Genomic DNA, 14434 nt, shown 5'->3' with positions numbered 1-14434 from the left:
AAGGGCAAAATTAATTAAATAAATTATTAGCTACAAATAGCACACATCTAATTATAGTTAGAATATTTTTCTTCACATAGCTCTGCTGGTTGTATCTAATTTCTGTTCTAGAGCATCTCTGCATTCACAGCCTTTGCCTTTCCTATACATAATGTTCATTGAAAGCTGGTTATTTTTCATGGGATATGCTGCAAATACAGGCAAATATTAAAACAGCAAGGCAATATCTTATAGGACTCATTTTGTATACCATTTCTCTTTAATCTTCATTACCTATCTACCCAATGTTCAGATGTCTTATATCTCTACCTTTCTTTTTGTTTGCCCCTCAGGAGGTCTTTTTCCTGAGTCTCTGTAACTAATACATGTCTACCTTAAAGAAATTTCTGTTTTAAATACACACAAAGAATAGTTCTCAAGGAATTTAGGGGGAAAAGGCAAAGATGATCAAATGATCAGATCCCTAATATCATTTGGATACTCTTCTTTAAGAATGCAATATACTAAAGGACTAACCAACTTTATTTCCTTTTAGACTTATTGGAATATTGGTCTCATTGTGCAACCTTAACAAGCCAGCCAGGAACAGTAAGCCATTACCTTGATGAAAATATTCATTTCAGCTCTTCATAAGAATGAAACTGAGAGAATTCATCAGGTGAACAGCAGTGCTGTGAATATATACCCATGTGAATATGTTCAAAGTCATGTGTCGCAGAGTCAAACTGCACAACTTGACAGGTATTGAAAGAGGCTAATTAATCACCTCCAGCATCTGTTAAGGCAAAATATATTTTCTTTAGTCTTTCAGCAGGGAGTTTCTGCTTCCTGCAGTCCTCCATATCATGCAGTGTTCATAGTCATTAACATGACAATAGTCATAGCAATCCAGGGAAACAAAGAAGATGGATTACTACTGGATTTGGGGCCTCATCCAAAGCCCACTGAAGTCAATGACTTTAACGCACTTTGGTTCTGGCCTTTGTTGTGGCTGCCTGTGCATGGCCAATCTGGGGAAGACAGTACAGAGTATGTGCTGGAGGCAGTGTTCACTGAGTGTGATATGGGGATTGGCTTGCTCATTTGGCAGTGTTCTCTGTCCCCCAGTGGCTCTTGTTGGTGATCAATTTCCTGTCTCTCTGCCAGAACTCAGAGACCAGTGATGGGGAAATGCGCGCTACTCTTTTGATTTTATAGATGGACGTGCTGACGCGCCACATATTTCCTGACCCCCAAGCCATTGGTTTATGGTAGAATGTCTTAGGTCCCAGTGTTATTGAGAATATGATTTTACTGAAGGGTACACAAGTAGAATTTGACACGTGTTCTGTATTGCACTGTTAATGAGCAGACAACTGATTCTGAAGGGCTGGATGACCCCGCTATCCACATACACTCCTATTAGAAAAGTTGTCAGCACTGGAAAATTTAAGATAGATCTTTCTTAATCACTCCAGGGACCATTTATTTCACACTCCTCAAGAAAACTTCACAAGGTGGTTGAAAGAGGCAATTGTAAAATGTTATCTGTTATGCATGTGTTAATTAAGTATATTAATGTAATTTCATGGGTCTGTACTCTTCTTAACCCTCCAGTGCTTTGTACACATTAATTTTTAGTGCACTATGAATTTACCTATACATTAAAATAATATTGTAATGTATTCCTCCTTGGTGACTCTGGATTTTTTAATTCAACTTTTATTGTGTTTGTTTCCTTTTCTATGTTTATGAATTAAGATAGTAAGTATGTTAGCTTGGTTCTGTTTCTGTATATTTTAGAAACAAAAAACAAAACCCACGTTAGAGAGATGCAGCTTCCGTAGGATTTTTGTTCATTTTAACTGAATGATTTTTTTTTAACAAAACTTAATTCTGAAACATAGAAATAAATTGTGTTTCAACAGCACAGGTTGTGTCAAATTAAAATGGCAAATTGCCACTCTCAAACTGGAAGCCAGCCAAACACACCATGAATGATAATCTTTACTACCCCTCATTACAAACAAATCACCTAAGCTTTGGGTCAGGATAGAATTCCTGATATTTTGGGCTATTAGCTACCAAGTAAAATTTGTCAACAGAAAGTCTAGTTGATGTGATTAGTTGTATAATAAAATAATGCTGTTCACTCTCAGAGAACCTTTCATCAGAGCTGTACTGAAATTGAAACAGTTAACCAATCTTTACAACACCAATGAGAGACAATTTCACAGATGGGCATACTGAGGAACATATAAGATACAGATACAGAAAGGAACACTCTTGCCCAAGGTCACTGTGAATAAATGATTGAGCCAGGAACAGAACAGAACCCAGGAATTCCAAATATCAGTCTCTTGCTCTGAAGCTTATCTGAATCTTTCACTGGTATAATAAAAATGGGATAAGGGGAATGTGGCCAAACCAGGGACATAAAGCCAGAAAGCTTTTTTTAAAAAAAAAATCTTTTTTCCATAAGTCAAATCCCTTTTTCCCAATGATGGACCGATGCACCTGTTATTCTAGAAAACTTACTCCGATAGAGAAATACTATGAGTTCCTGGATAAAGAACTTCTGGTGATCAAGACTGACTTTGAAGAGTGGCAACATTACTTAGTAGGATCTCATCACGTGGTGCACATGTTTACTGACAATAAAAACCTGGAGTACTTTCATAGGGCCAAGGCCTGAAACAAAAGCAGCACCAGTGGGCCTTGTTCTTGTCACAATTCAACTTTACCATTACATACAGACCTACGACCAAAAATGGCAAAACTGGTGCCCTGTCTTAAAAGGGAGAATATAGTACCAACCTGCAAGGCCTCCACCAGGAACTGACCCACATTCTCAGCATTGAAACTTCCTTAATGCAGCCTCCTACCAGAATATATTCACACTAATCCATTCTGCCTCTGCCTCAGGCATTCTGCCCAGTGAGCTGGCCAACATAAACAAAGAGCCACATGATACCCAGGCAGGAATCACATTCAGGAATGACAATCTTTACATTCCCACATATCCTGCAAGAGTGACAGTCCTATAGGTATGTTATGACTCCCCATTGGTGGGACACTTCGTATGTTTTAAGACCCCATGGCTGCTGTCCCACTTCTTCTGATGGCCCCAAATGAAGCCCACAATACAACCATTCGTTGCTTCCTGTGATGTGTGCACCTGTGTCATGGCACAGTGCCACAAACACTGCAGCCTTCTCCAACTTCCGTAAACCCTGTTCAACCCTGGGTGGCTATCCCTTGGCTGTTGTCATAAAACTACTAAAATCCAACAGTCATGGGATCTTGACTGTGGTTGACCACTTTACAGAGATGGCCCACTTCATTCCCTAGTCATTCGGACTACCCTCAACTGAGGAAACCACCCAGCTATGGATAATCTAGATAGTCCATCTCCATGGCCTCCCAGATCATGTTGCCTACCATCAAAGGCCATGATTCATTTCCTGGTTCTGGCATGAAAACCCTATGCTTACTGGTGGTCTGCACACACATCTCCTCCTACTACCAACCCCAGTTGAGCAGCCGGACAAAAAGAGTGAATCAGACCCTTGAACAGTACCTGTGCTATTTCAGTAATTACCAGGCTGATTGGTTCTCACTTCTGTGTATAATAACGCAGACCAGGCATCCATGAGTCAAAGCCCTTTTTTCCCCAATGATGGTTACCACTCCCAGTTTCATCCAAAACTACCCACAAGCTCCTCTAACCTGACCACCTTAGATTGGCTACAACAAATCTATCAAATCAAAGCAAAAACAGACTACAGATAGTACATAGTTCAGTGTTGTCAGAACAGCTGCACCTATTCAGTTGGGAAAAAAATATGGCTCAAGAGAGAGCATGGAAATACTCTCTCATAAACTTGACTAAAAATTCCTTGGCCCCTATCTAGTCCTGGCACAAATTAAACTGGTTACCTGCAAGCTGCACCTACCCAGATCCCTTAGAATTCACCAAGGTTCCAGATATCTCTTCTAAAACCATATTCAGAGAACTCATTGCCCCATAGGACCCAACTACTCCCTGCCAGTACGGATACAGGACCATGAGGAATACGCCATTCACTAAGTCTTAGATTCCAAACTTAAACTAGGTACATGCTGATATTTAATTGGGCTATAGCCCAGAGGGTGCACTTGGGATCTGGAAGAAAATGTACACACACCCAGGCTGGTACAAGCCTTCCATGAGAGCCATCCTGAGAAGCCCAGCCAGCACTCCCAGGGGAGAAGGTGATATCAAGACCCATGGATCTTGAACCTGGGTCTGTATGGTTCCTGGGGGTGGGGACATGCTCCAATCCTCCTCCTGGGTAACATCAGTTAGAACCAGATTCCTTGAAGCCCAGCTCAGATAAGTGGGTTCAGTCTTGGGCCCTGACTGGTGAAACACTAGATTGCCTGATTGGCCTGCTCCCCTTACTTAATCCAGAAGGAGGAACAGGCAACTGTCTGTACAACTGAGTTCCACCCTGCTTTGGACTGCTCACTCACCACTACCTAAGTCTTGTCTCTTGATCCTAATTTCTGGAATCTGACTTTCAGTTTCTGCCCTCAGCTCATCTCCTGATTCTGACATCCTGGTTTCTTGAATCATCCTTATTCTTGGTATCTGACTCTTGGTTCCTGACCTTGTGGTTCTGAAACCTGCAGGCATGGGGACCCGGCCCTCCTCCCTATTCTAACCACTAGGTCTGACTGCTTAGGGCCCAGCTCTAACAGTCATGTTTTGTCAATTTTCTTTTGATTTCAGAAAGATCCTATGCAGAGAGACAAAAGGAGGCTAGTGGATGGTTTGAAGAGAGAGGAAAAGGTGGTGAAAAGGTGGCTGAGATTGCTGGCATGAAATTCAACTAAATTGGAGAAGTAGAGTTGTCTCTGTGTATATCCTCGTGTAGGACACATTACTGCCATTTAAGCTTGAAGTGACAAAAGTCTGGAAACCTGTATGAAGGTCTACACTAGAGAGAAAAGGTTGCACTCCACTCATCAGACAATATGAAAAACATTGTCTTTCTATCTCCTGAGAAGTTTCTCCTCATTCTTGGAGGACATGGATATCGATGTGAAGGTAAATGTGATCATAGAATTCTTTCCCATTTACTACATTCAGTACTCTCATCTAAAGTAGATTTCACTTGAAAAAAATACTGTATGTAGATCACTGAAGCTACTCAAGTTACTCAGCTATTTTGCTTTACCATCCTAAGTATATGTAGGCCATCATGATCTTTCACAATTTGAAGGCTAAGTGACTGAGGCTAAAATCTCAATTCACTGCACATTGCAAAAAAGCTTAAAACTCCTTCTTATTCATTCCTCAACTCGTTACCCTTCACTTGAATAAGCAATAATTTAAATAGTACAATCAGCAGAATGAAATACATGCTGTACATTCTGTATCTATCCCCTTCTCTGTATTATTGATGTAGCTAGAAGAAGTTTGCAGTTTTATCCTTTACTCATTATTTCATTTGACTACACATCTAGTGCACTTTTCAATGCATTAATATTTACTTCTGCTAATGTTATGATCTTCCTATTAAATAACATTGAGTCAGACTTAATAAATACTTGTACACTTTTATGTAAAATTATCTTTCAAAACTCTTATAGGCTCCATTTTAGATTGCAATCTAGATTGCTCCAAAGACAATATAAATTCTCAGGGGGAATTCCTGGCTCAGTTGAAGTTAATGGGAGTTTTGCCATTGAACTCAAACAAACCAGGATTTCACTTTCAGATATCAGGGGAGAAGCTGACCACAGTAGGATGGGGGTTAAGAATAAACTACCACTATATGCAAGTAATTATCCACTATGGTGATCCTTCCTTTAGGTAATTGCTTTGTGTATTTTGGAACTCAACAAAATTGTCTCTAGTGTCATGAACACACCATATATTCTTACATAAACTCATAGGCAATAATAGCCTAGCCTAGGGCAAGATTTTGATATGCTTACTCCATTAACTTCAATTGGACTATTTGAGTAGTCAGATACTACTCAAGGTGAATAAGAGTGGCAAAAACTGGAAGTGAGCTGTTTGTATTGCAAACATTTGCTGCAGTTGGGGTCATTAAAATGTGTTAGTGAAATTGGAGCAATTTTGAGGGGAGGAAGGACTCAAACATAGAAGTATTCAAAGCTTCAGCCAGGAGGATTCATGTGAAAATTCCTGTAGTAGCAGCAAGGGCAATCACCTTCTCCATCTCCACTGTCACTACATAGGCCATGTGCGCTGGAGGATTGCACACAAACCTGAGTTCCATTCCCAACTTCAACAGTCTTTTAATAATATTTCCCCCTATATCATACTTGATAATTATAAGTCAGTTATGCTTCACAATACTTTTATGAAACAGGTACATTTATTCTTATTTTGCATATGGGGAAATGGAGTCTTGGAAAGAAGTACCTCGCCTTGTCCAGAAAGTCGAATACAGTCTGAGAATGCCAACTGACATGAACAGTTAATTTAACTTCCCCCACTATCAGCAAACTGAATCATTCTTACACATGCAAAAAGACACACGACAAAAAATGAAAACCCAAACTCTATATGATCAGGTATGTAGAAAACTCAGTTCAAGGAGAGATTAGAAATGATGGATAAAGGGGAATTACCACAATATCCAAAATATACAGAACCTAAAGGTTTAAAGTCAGAACTGCACAGATCTTGTGTCATCTATTATGCATACCAGCTGTCTTTCCAATACTAGCAAAATAGATAGCTCAGCAATCTTGCCTCCTTCGGTTTCCCTGTCATTGCAGTATTGACTTCATTCACTTTTACACGTTTCTCTTCCCCATGGTGCACAGTCAGTGACTGATTTTTTTCTTAGGCAATGCTGGAAATAATAAAGTCCCTAATAATGACACAGCATATAGTCTTTGAAATGTAGTGCACATTTCCTAAATGGATTTACTGATTTGTAAGTTTCTGTCAGCACCATAGTTATTGTCACAAAGTAAGTGCATGTTCGTGAATATCTTTCGTCAGATCATTTTTGGGACTTTTCTACTTATGTCTGTGCCGGGGTCTGGCAAGGAATTGGGGGATTCTGTAGCCCAGTTTTGTCAAGGAGTATCCTATCCCATAAAAGTTCACCATTTTTGTTCTGAATACTCTGACTCGCAAGCTTAAAATTAGCCTTCTATGAATATTTGTTCAAATAAAAACATGATCACTTGAACAGACATAGGAAGCAAACACCAAACGGGTTGTCTAGCACAATCAACATGAATTCATTGCCGTCATCAGTATTAACAGTCCTGGAATTACTTTTCCATTACTTCTCTATACTACTCCCTTACCTAAAATGTTCTCAATGGAGGATGATAATAATGCACCAAAGACATTTGTGTAAGTATAAGAGTTGAAACATCATTGGAATCCTCTATAGTGCCGTCATGTCAGTGTTCTAGCCTAGCCAATAACAGCATGTGATATCTAAAATGTAGATGATCAATCTAACAATATTAACAATGCAAATGCAACAGAATCAGATCAAATATTTGTAGATTTTAATTAATGAAGTAATTATATGTAGCAATATATAAGATGAGACTGGAATTTATTATGCAAACTATTGTTAGCAAATTCAATAAGAGGGTGTAAATGAAGCCTACACTGACTTCCCACAGGTTATAAGTATTATCATCCAATCATGTCTGAGATGTCACACAATTCTTACCAGTGAAAATAAAGTTTTGAATTGGGGAAGATGGTTAGGGAGCCTTACTAGTTTAATTTTACATCAGTTAATTGTAAAGGTGGTGTCTTATTTCCCTGGTAGCTCAGCATTTAGTTCCATGTGAAGTGAATTACCATCAGATCAGTAGTCATCCATTCTGCTATGACAGCTGTGAGGATAAAGTCCATTAATATCTTGAGACATTCAGATACAAGGTTGGTGATAACAATGTAAGTAAATAGCTAGATAAGGATAAATGGCTTTACAGGGTAAGTGGCAGTGGAGAATCAGGCCCAAGGAATTAAGTTCCTACTGGTGCAGTGATCCCAGGTCAATAGGACCACTCAGAAAAGCAATCTGTGCACCCAGAAATCACTGCATAAGCAATAGGTTTCTTTAAAAATGGCCATACTCATCTAAGCAGACTGAATTAGTGATCATCGGTACTTTTATAAATTATTGTACCATGAATTATCCCAAGTCTACTTCCTGGGGTGACAGCCAGTATGATGTGTAGTTTAAATAGACCCAGATGGAGACTGAGGCTAAGTGAATCTGATTTAATCATACTTACTGTTGAAAAGTAATAAAATTGGATTAAGCATGCCCCCTTTTTCCCCAGTGTTTGCACACTGGGTCATCTAATATTTTAAAATGGAAAGGAGTCACCCAGAGGACATTACTACATCATTTTTGGTCCACATTTCAATGAATTAAAGAAGTTAAAGGTTGGCATCTGTCATCAGGATGCTGTAGTCTACTCCATACATGTTCTTTAGCAAAGTCAAAGGCCAAACATTGAATATACATTTTTTTCTAATTGAATTTTAAAACTATACAGCTTAATGAAGTCACTGAAGTGCGTACAATCATATTATCCAGTGCTCCTGGAAAGCTTTAGCTCATTTGCCTTATAACTAAAGAAAAACTGTGTTCGTCGTTGGAGTAATAAACATAGGTAATTATGCATAATTATGGAGATTAGGTTCCAATTAAGGTTCAAGTTCTGTAATAAGCGCATTGAAAAAATATTTTTACGTTTTTAGTGGCACTAATGAATACCAAGGTAACTCAAGGTAGAGTAATGGGCAGAACGATTTTTAGATCCAGGTGGTTTACATGCACTGTAGTGTTTTAGAAGCATTAAGACTATATCCACAATATGGACTTGATCGACAAAAGTTTTGCTGACAAAAGTGCTAGTGTAGACAAAGTCTAAGTTTTAAAGGGCATACTTCCTTTTGCTTCAGCATTTTTCCCATAGCGGGATCACAGAACAGAAAAAGAGTTTTTATATCATACAGCAACACTCTGTTAGCCACTTTGAAAGTGGCAAAAATAAATAAACAAGTAAAAAAATCTGGTTTGCATTTGATAGAAGAAATTGAAGTGTTTTTTTTTTCCATTCCAGTCATTTGTACATTTGCCTGTTCTGCTATGCTAAAATTTGATTCTAAATCTTATTCTCCGTGAACTCCCTCCCATCATTTTACATACAATGTGGAAATTAACTTGAAATAGTTCACATTTTGCTTGATTAATACAAGAAATTGGTGTAATTCACCATGCTAAATGTCAGTTATCCACCAGGGATTGGGCCGGGGCAGTAAGAATGTCAAGAGCACAGAAATACTAGCACACAATTCACAATTTCATAAACAAGCTCACTTTTTGCTATATGCTTGATATCAGCCACACACAGTGTATGCAATGTTTGACTTAATGATTTTGGGGAGGCGTAACTGAAAACACTTGCCCTCCTAAAACCTCTTCATCAAGCAACCCACTACACAGGGGCTGAATGTGCTGCACCCTCCTATAAGATGCTTCATTTAACTCCCTACCACGAGGACCCAAATGGGTAGAGGATAATATAAAGCAATATCATGTATCATACAGGGAACATAGATAACTGTGTGTTCAGCATAGCTGGAAGCAATGGGTTTGCCGAAGTTTTTAGAGGCAGATTAGGGTAATTAACATATTAAGTTAATTGAATACAGCATAGTCAGAGAAACACAGAAAAAAGTGGAAACGCGGACATGTAATTGTAATACAAGAAAAGTTTCAGTAAGTATGTAAGCATGATTCACAGCTTTGTAGCCTATGAGCTTTAAAGCTGCTTTCATTTAAATCAAGGGAAAAATTACAGCCCAACCAGGTGAGAATTCATTCAGAAGCTAGGGTGTGGGGAAACCAATATTCAAATGGAATAATAAGCAGCTATAACATCAAGAACCTTCACCTACCCTACACACTACATGTCCAAAAGTTTGGAATCTTCCAACCAGTGTCTCTTATTGAAATTGATTACTAACCCTCAACGAACCATGATCAATAAATGGTTGTGTCATAAACAAGCTAGACTTTCATAAATGATCATTTATGGTTCAATTATTCATACATTAGCCATCTGCTATTTTACTGGCTTTATTCATTTCCAGGGCATAATGGACTAAAAGAGTTACTACTATTATGTACTCCTTTTCTTTTTGCGAATACAGACTTACACGGCTGTTACTCTGAAACCTACTATTATGATGGCATTTTTCACATGAAAAGTGATTAATATCATATCATTTTCTGTCCACTCTGTATGAGAGGCTCACATTGCAAACAGAAGTTGAAATAAATAAACAGTGATCCCTGTAATATTAAACTATGCCCTGGCTCCCTCCATCCAGAATCACTGGTGTATTCTAAACCATGGTTTTCAACCTTTTTTTTCTGGGGACCCAGTTGAAGAAAATTGTTGAAGCTCATGACCCAATGGAGCTGGGGATGAGGGGTTTGCGGGGTGGGACTCAGGACTGGAGCAGAGGGTTGAGGTGCAGGGGTGAGGGCTGTGGGTGGGGTCAGGAATGAGGGGTTCAGGGTGTGGGAGGGGGCTGTGGGCTGGGGCAGGAGTGTGGGAGGGGGGCAGTGTGCTGGGCTGGGGCTAGGGATGAGGGTTTTGGGATACAGGACAGAGTCCAGGTTTGGGGGGGTCAGGGCTGACACCGGGGGTTGGGGTGTGGTAGGGAATCAGGGATCTGGGCTGGGGGTGCAGGCTCTGGGGTGGGATGGGGGGTTGAGGCGCAGGAAGGGGTTCCAGGTTTGGTGGGGCTCAGGGCTGGGGCAGGGGATTCGGGTGCGGGGCTGGGGCACAGACTTTCCTCCGGCGGCTCCCGATCAGCAGTGCAGCTGGGGTGCAGAGGCAGGCTTCCTCCCTGTACTGGCACCGCAGACCGCATTGCGCCCCGGAAGCAGCCAGCAACAGGTCCGGCTAGGACCTGGCCACTTCCAGGGCGCAGTGTGGTCTGCGGTTTCAGGCCAATGGGAGTGCAGAGCCAGTGCTCAGCACGGGGCAGTGTGCGGAGCCCCATGGCCCCCCTGCCTAGAAGCTGGACCCACTGTTGGCTGCTTCCAGGGTGCAGCACGGTGTCAGAAAAGGTAGTCACTCGCACTTTTAACGTCCCAGTCGGTGGTGCTGACCAGAGCAAGGCGACCCAGTGCCTTACACGCCGTGACCCAGTACTGGGTTGCGACCCACAGTTTTAAAAACACTGTTCTAAACAATGCTTATATCTATCTAACCTGTAGGACCATGTATTTGTTCTGCCATTCAGTGAAATCTCACTGCTAGATGTACCCAGAACCAGATTAAGGCACATAATGACATGGTGCTGTTCTAGCCCTGCCCACACACCGTGACAGGGAGCAGTATGCCCTTATCCTTCCTTCACCAGGAGTTGCAGCAGACCCTTACCAAAGGAAATAGCAGGTGTGGCAGAAGCAAGCTCCCTCGAGCTCACTCTGCAGCTGGGGTGGGTGAGCCAAAATAAATGACACTGTTTCCCTTGCAACCACACAGAGCATTCTCTTGTTAGGATGGTATTGGTGGGGTCCCCAAGAGCAACGGGTCATGGTGTTAACACTCCAGTGAAATTCATGGCGTAGATCAGCCATCTTATTGCTATTATTGCAGGGTGTCTACACACTCAGGCAGACATCTCTGCACTGGTTATGATTGAGTAACACTTTCAATGTTTGTTGTTGTTGTTGCAATCTTGGGGATTTTAATTTTTTTTTTTAATGAAAGCTGAGATTCTCTTGTAATCAAATGATTCCTGTTATTGAAGCCCTGGACAGGCACCTGTAACTCCCATGCTTTAATCCAGACCTGAGTGATTAGAAGCAAGTTTGCCTTACTACCAAAAGAACTATGGGCCTGGAGACTTGGCCTTTACATAATGTTGGTGCACTTGGGTGAAAATATCAAAGAGTCAAGTAATTTATTAGTGTATGGTGGTTTTAATTGACTGTGGCCTCAATCATACCAAAGGGGTTCACCTAAGTGGTGGGTGCAGCTTTGTGTCCTATTTTCAACATAAGCTAACAGGTTCCTTCTCTCACTTGTGTTTTCTCCTGAGAACATCATTGGGGCTTAGGTGAGAAGGAAACCACTCTGCTTGAGCCAGTTCCCACTGAACACATATATGGCAAAGTGGGGGAGAGAGACTGATGCAGTACAAGACCTTAGTTCATTAATAGCCTTAAAGGGAGTCTGGTATGCAAGGACATTGACAGATATGAAGCACGCTGGCAAAGAATGGTGTCCCTTGCTTTGTAGCTGAATTGAGAAACAAGGGGTAGCTGTTAAAATGTCAGCCTCTGCTTTTCTTGCTTCTTTTTCTTCTACTTTATTATTCTTTCATTGTGTGATTTTCTTTTTTGCAGAAGAAATGTGCCATGTGTCATTATAACTGTTTTTTCCCCTGTATTTCATCTGTTATTTTTTTAGACTGTTTCATTAAGTCCATGCTTAATTTTAGGCATGTATGAATTTTAGTCCATTTGAACTCTGTGGAACTATGCACATACATAAACTTAAGCATAAAAGTAAGTCTTTGCAGGCTCAGGGTCTAATTTTGGTGTATTGGTTTCTATAGAAGAGCCAACAGCAGGCCAATGTGACAGGGGAGGACTTAGTATCGTGAGATAATTGTTGGTTATACTGGGACATACAGTACCAGGCAATAACCTGCCTGAAGCTCCCCCAAAAATGTTTTCCTCAGGGAATCCCACCATGTTAACAGCTACCATCTGTTTCTCATTTTCAGCTATAGAGCAAGGGATAGCAGCCTTTCTCAGACTGCTTCATATCTGTCAGTGTTCTCAGTGCAGATTTTCCCTTTATCTATTGGAGGCTGTGAAAAGGTCTTGTTCTCTGTACTGGCTCAGTCGCCAGATGACAGTATCTCAATGGTAGTGCAACATTGGGGTGGGCTAGAGTTCACTTCATTGCCCATCTCCAGAGGCTAAAAAAACCCAACTACCATAGAAAAGTAGCTGAAGTCCCAGAATTCAGTCTCTCTGAATTTTCAGCAAGGATTGCTCCTCACATTCAAGTCCCAAAAGGAACTAAAGAAATAAATTTAATTAACAATTATTAACATCTTATGAAAAAGAGACATAATTAATAATAATAATAGTTAATAACAATAACAATAATAATAAATAATAACTTAAGGTTTGCAACATAATATGGCTATTTTATAATCTATTTACATTATACAGTTACTCATAAACATAAATAGAGAAAACAAATTACATCTAAACACGTCAGTCCCCACAGAAACACAGTGAGAAGGAACTCAGAGTTCCCAAAAGCTTAGGTTGAGTTCTCAACCTGAGTCTTAGTTAGAGTTTTTGATCACCAAATGTATCCAAGCTGCTGAGTCAAAAACAACATCTTCCCTCCACTTGGTTGTAGGAATATTCAGTTAGAATCCATGCAGACTCTTCCTCTTCCTCTGCTGAAATCACAGTTATACAGTTAGCTAACTGATTAACCAACCACTCAGTTAAATGTATAGATTTAAAAAAAAAAAACCTGTTACAAGAAGTGCAAGAACTGAGAATAGCAAAATATAAATGACTCTTTCCCCATTACTACATTTAAAGAAAAGCTGGTGAATCAGACTAGTTGAGACAATTCAACTAAAACAGTTTGGCTAAAATCAAACAACATTCAAAGCATACAATTAAAATAGAAGAAATTATTTTTCCCTCCCAATTTCCCCTTTCTATAATTAATATTGCCCCTGCATCCCTGTTGGCAGGTTACCAATATCACTAACCTGCTGCAAAATGCTTCAGAGTTAGGGAAGACAGCCTGCTTTCTACAACTGGGCTCAGTTTCTCCCAACTCACACAGGACACATGGCCCTTTTGTAAAGCAGCTGCCCTAACGGCTTGCCCTCATGGAGACTGACACCAGCAACAGAGAACCTATTGGAGCAGACCCAAAACTACCAGACCCTAAAGCTTCTAAATGTAGAGAGCTAAATCTGACATAACTCACTCCTACCCTCCTCAATGGGTCTCTTAAAGAAATATCTCCCTATTAGGCACATGGGTAACAGTAGCTGAGGAACGTTGCTGCTCTATATTGGGGCCTCTACTTCAGCTTAATTTCTGGTATGTCTTAGGGTACATCTACACTGCAATAAAAGACCTGCAGCTGGCCTGGGCTCGTGGGGCCTGGCCTGTGGAGCTATACAATTGCAGCCTCTTACATTTTGCATGGCAACTTCCACCTTCTCTGCATGTATATTTATCTATCTATCTTCTTACTATATGTTCCATTCTATGCATCCGATGAAGTGCGCTGTAGCTCACGAAAGCTTATGCTCTAATAAATTTGTTAGTCTCTAAGGTGCCATAAGTACTCCTGTTCTTTTTGTGGATAC

This window comes from Lepidochelys olivacea (assembly GCF_965140295.1).
Source record: "Lepidochelys olivacea isolate rLepOli2 genome assembly, chromosome: 1".
Classification (NCBI taxonomy): Eukaryota; Metazoa; Chordata; order Testudines; family Cheloniidae; genus Lepidochelys; species Lepidochelys olivacea.
This window is presented reverse-complemented; position numbering follows the sequence as displayed.